General features: G+C 43.2%; 1 pseudogene; it reads right to left on the bottom strand.

Annotated features, from left to right (window-relative positions):
- Window positions 1–3,881: 3,881 nt before the first annotated feature.
- On the bottom strand, window positions 3,882–4,988 carry LOC127683630 (TD and POZ domain-containing protein 2-like; annotated as a pseudogene).
- Window positions 4,989–5,436: the final 448 nt, after the last annotated feature.

Here is a 5,436-nt window from a genome sequence, read left to right on the forward strand (position 1 = left end):
ACTTGTTAGGTGCTTTACAGGACAGAAAAAAAAAACACATCAAACTTCCCACTATAGATCTTGGAATAGGATTGGGGAAATAGTAAGTGGGAAAGCAAAGGACAAGTTTTAATTCTGCCCTTACCCTCTGTTACCATGGAAAGAGTGACACTTGTGTTAGCAGGGGTGCAAGCTGGACTTAAAGCCTGGGGCAGAGCATAGAGTTGGGTAGGGAGGCTAGAAGGGAAAGATCTGTGGCATCCACAAGATATAAAAAGAATGGTCAGTGAAGACTCCCACGGGTGGTGCGGTACAGAGGTTAATTGAGATTGTGGAATTAGGTGTGGTGGAACTTTAGTACAAGAAATTCTGTAAGAAGTCTAGCTGGTATGAAGGCAGGCATGGCCTAGAGCCATGCTTCTCAAACTGTGGCTCCCTCATCCTCTGTGGTGGAGTATTGACCATTTCATGGGGGTTGGATATCAGATATCCTCTATATCAGATCTTTATAGTATAATTCATACGGGAGCCACACTACAGTAATGAAGTAGCCAACAAGTTATTTAATGGTTCTGGTTGACCACAAAGGAAGAACGGTATTAAGGGGGCACAACATTGACAAGAAGAGAAACTTCTGGCCTACGGAATATGAATACATAATGAATCAATCTCTTTGAATGTTTTCAAAATTAATAAAAGATTTTTGCATGCTTTGACCAACAAACACTTCTCTCCCAGGAGGAGGAGACTTCCTCCACATTGGTCTACACTTCTTAGTCATCATAAGAGCATGATGATGGAGCTTTTAGCTAATGTAGATGCCAAGAAAAAAGACAATGGGTTTGTAATTCTGGTAATATAGTCTCCACGAGTATCCACACCTGATCAGGGCTGATTGGACTATATGTGACTTCTCTGAACCTAAACATCTCTGGAATCCACAGACTGATTCCAAATGTTTTATTCATATTATATTTTATTGGGTTACGATTTTGTTTACAGAGCTGTTTGTGGCCATGAAGACCAGAGAAGGGCCTCAGATCCTCTGAATGACCAGTTACAGTTGGTTGAAAACTCTCCTGGGTGTGCTGGGAACTGAACCACAGTTCTCTGACAGAGCAGTAATTGCCTTTGCAGCTGAGTTCCCACAAACTGAAACTTTAAAAAGTCTTCATTGTCATTTAAGTCTCAGATAAATAAATATTCATGTTTGATATCTCCCTTTCTTTGGGCCCTGGTCATTTGTTCTGTTTAGATCAGTCCATACAGTATTCCCCAATGAAATTCCTTTGGGCTGTGCTTATGGTCATCACCTAACTTGAATCCCAGTTTCCATCATGTCAGACAAAAACAAACAAGAACTTCAACAGGGCAGATATCATCTAGATTGTGTGAGACTCCTGTTCTGCCATTCACACCTGCAATTTTAACATAGTAGAGCTGTTTTAAATTCTGAGCCACCATGCTGCTTTCTTGCAGATGCAGTGTAAATGCTCCAGCAATACTGTACTCTAACCAGAAGTCATTGGTAACTACATTGGGTGCTGCCATTGGAAGACAGGTGTTGGTCATATCTGACTAGCTCCTAAAATCTCTTTATGCCTTTGAGCGAGGGATCAGTCTTTGAAGAGAGATTTCTCCCACAGCTTTGCTAGGTCATCTCTCAACATCTGTCTTGGCTCCTTGATTGCAGGTGTCATGATCTGTCCAGGCATGCAAAGATGGCTCCTATTATGCTCACCTTGCAGCAGAGGCTGACCTGGTCTTCAGGGACAAGCCATTGCTGATGGGAGAGGAGGAAACCTCAAAGGATGAACTTTTTGAATCCCCACTTTTCGTATTGCTGAAAGCTTACGACATTGGGGTTCTTCATACTTTGGCATTTCTCTCCTTGGGAATTTATGATCCAGAATTTGAACTTTGCCCAAACTGGGCTCTCTGGACAGCTGAGCAACCCCAGGTAAACTGACAGGTAATCTTTGCTTTCTTCATCAACCCCGTTTGGGTGTACTCTCAAACACCATGCTATTTCTTCATTGGCCTCTAATGAGAACACTGGCCTTGAAATCCTTTTCTGAATTCCCCCCATGCAAAATGAGAAGTTGCTAATAGTCCACTCATAGCAGATTTTTTTTTTTACACTGATCTCTGTGGAGCCCCAGCTCTTTGTCTCCATGTCCCCTGACATTTCTGCTGGAGGTAGTTTGAAGGTTAATCTTGACCTGAGAGAACACCAGAGGTTATTTACTCTTCATCCTATTGAACACGATTATAGGTATACTTTGGATTTTAGTTTCAATTTCCCTAAGTTCTCTCTCTCTCTCCCTCTCTCTCTCTCTCTCTCTCTCTCTCTCTCTCTCTCTCTCTCTCTCTCTCTCTCTCTCTGTCTCTCTCTCTGATCTCTCTCTCTCTCTCCCTCTCCCTTTTCCTCTCTCTCCCTCTCTCTCCGTCTCTCCCTCTCTTTTCCTCTCTCTCTCTCCCTCCCTCTCTCTCCCTCTCTTTGCCTATCTCCCTCCCCCTCTCCCTCTCCCTCCATCTCTCCCTCTTTCCCTCTTCCCCCCTCTCTCTTTCCCCCAAACACTGGAATTTCTATGTGTGTGTATGTGTTTGAGTTTCGTGACTGTTAGGTCAGTGGCCACTAGTTGGGCTATTCTATCCACCTCTGGATAGGAAAGTCTGTAAAACTTTATATATTCTCATCTCAAGTGTCTTGTATTTTCAGGGTCCTATAGAGAATGTACAGAATGAATTCCTTTATGTAAATAGACAGAGAATATAGAAGAATAACATACAGGCTGAGGTCTAGCTAATATAACAATGACTACAGTCAGTATTTACTTATTCCACAAGGTGTGAAGTCTCAGGTGTTCTTCAGTATATACTGGAATTCTTAAGAAGAAGGGTCTAATGCCAGTGAAGGAATGGGCTTGCTATTGAGATGAGAGCAGGAAGCCAAAGAAAAAAGCTTCCTTCTTCTTTATGCTTATTGTGGGCCTGCAAATGTTTTCAAAATACATAAAAGGTTCTTGCATATCTTGACCAACAAACACTTCCCTCCCAGGAGGAGTAGACTTCCTCTACATTGGTGTACTCTTCTTAGTCAATCATAAAAGCATGATGATGGACCTTTTTGCTAATTTAGATGCCAAGGAAAAGACAAAGGATTTCTAATACTGGTAAGAAAGTCTGCACAAATATCTTGAGCTGAGCAGAGCTGATTGGACTATATGTGACTTCTCGGAACATAAACAGCTCTGAAATCCACCGAATGATTTCAACTGTTTTATTTTTATTATATTTTATTAGGTTAAAGTTTTGTATACAGAACTGTTTGTGCCCAATGAGACCAGAAAAGTGTCTCAGATCCACTGCATCACCAGTTACAGGTGGCTGAAAAAACTCTCCGGTGTCTGCTGGAACTGAATCAGTTTTCTGAGAGAGCATTAATTCCTTTTGCAGCTGAGTTCCCACAAACTGAGCCTTTAAAAAGTCTTCATTATCATTTTAGTCTCAGATAAATAAACATTCATGTTTGATTTCTCCCTTTCTCTGGGCCCTGGTCATTTGTTCTGTTTAGATCAGTACATACAGTTTTCCTGGATGAAACTCTGTTGAGCTGTGCTTAGGGTCAGCCCCTAACTTGAATCCCAGTTTCCAACGTGTCAGACAAAAAATAAACAAGAACATCAACAGGGCAGATGTCAACTTGATTGACCCAGACTCTTGTGCTGCCCTTCTCACACCTGCCATTTTAACATAGTACAGCTGTTTTAATCTTGAGCCACCATGCTATCTTGCCACAGATTCTGTATAAATGCTCCCATAATACTATACTGTAACCAGAAGACATTGATAGCTACATTGGGTGTTGCCATTGGAAGACAGCTGTTGGACATGTCTGACTAGCTTCTAAAATCTCTTAGGCGTTTGAGTGAGGGCTCAAAGAAAATATTCTGTGCAGAATCCAGGGAGTGGAAGGTTTCAGCTGCCAAGTGGGGATGTGACTCCAACATTGACTTCCACTCCGAGGTCTCAGAGACCTCAGAGGAATGAAGTGCAATGAAATTCAGAGCCTGGGTCTTTAGATTCTTTCTGCTGTGGAGGTCAGCCAGGATGAGAGTGTGTGCAGCATTCTCCACAGAGAGGATCCTGCAGAGGGCATGCTCACACATGACCATCAAGTCCTCCAGGCCATACTTGTCAGCTGCTGTCAGCACACCAGTGGCCATAGGGTAGCTGTTGAGGTGTGGTGCCTTCCCTGTGTAGATGAAGTCCATCATCTCCTTGAAGACCTGAGGATCTGAGGATCCAGGTCAGGGATCTTCACAAGGTTGGTTAGTCTCTCCTGCATTTCATGTTCAAACATGGCTCTGAAAACTGGAGAGCGAGCTGCTAGGATGGCCTTGTGAGCCCTGAATTCATGGCCACCTACCAATAGGGAACAGTCTGTAAAAAGAGATTTCTCCCACAGCTTTGTTAGGTCATCTATCAACGTCTGCCTTGGATCCTTGATTGCAGGTGTCATGTTCTGTCCTCGCAGGCTAAAGAAGACTCCCGCTATGCTCACCTTGCAGCAAAGGGTGAGCCTGTCTTGAGGGACAAGCCAATGCTGAAGGGAGAGGGGGAAATCTCAAGAGAGGAACATTTTTAATCCCAGTGGTTGATTTGGCAGAAAGCAAGCAGCTTTCGTGCTCTTCATACTTTGAAATTTCTCTCCTTGGAAATTTATGATCCAGAACTGGAACTTGGCCCAAACTAGGCTTCCTGGTTGGCTGATCAACACCAGGTGAACTGACAGGTAACCTTTGCTTTCTTCATCAACCCCATTTGTGTGTACACTCTAACACCATGCCACTTCTTCACTGGCCTCTGATGAGAACACTGGGCTTGTAATCTCTTTCTGAATCCCCCACATGTAAGTTGAAAAGTTGCTAATGGTCCAGTCAGCAGAATTTCTGAACCCTGTTCTGTGTGGAGTCCCAGGTCTTGGCTTCCATTTCCCCTGACATTTCTGAAGGAGGTAGAATTTGGAAGTTAAAGGTGATCTGAAAGAAGAACTAGAAGTTACTTATATGTCTTCCTCTTGGATACAATTATAGGTACACATTCGATTTGAGTTTCAATTTCTCTAAATCTCTCTCTCTCTCTCTCTCTCTCTCTCTCTCTCTCTCTCTCTCTCTCTCTCTCTCTCTCTCTTTGTCTCTCTCTCTTTCCCTCTCCCTCTTCATCTCCTCTCTTAGTATCCCTACTTAACTCCCCTCCCAAGGCTGCAAATAAACTCTATTCTATGCTAGTCCTGTCATATGACTGGTACCCCAGGGGCAAGGGAAGCCTTAGCATGGTCCAGCCAGAGTACCCCTCCCACCCTTACCATAGGCATGTCCTGCATTTCTTTTTATAAAACACAGCATTGATGTTGTGACTCAGATTTAGAAACTTACAGGTTAACATCTCCCA

The sequence above is a fragment of the Apodemus sylvaticus genome, chromosome 4 (assembly GCF_947179515.1).
Source record: "Apodemus sylvaticus chromosome 4, mApoSyl1.1, whole genome shotgun sequence".
Taxonomy (NCBI): Eukaryota; Metazoa; Chordata; class Mammalia; order Rodentia; family Muridae; genus Apodemus; species Apodemus sylvaticus.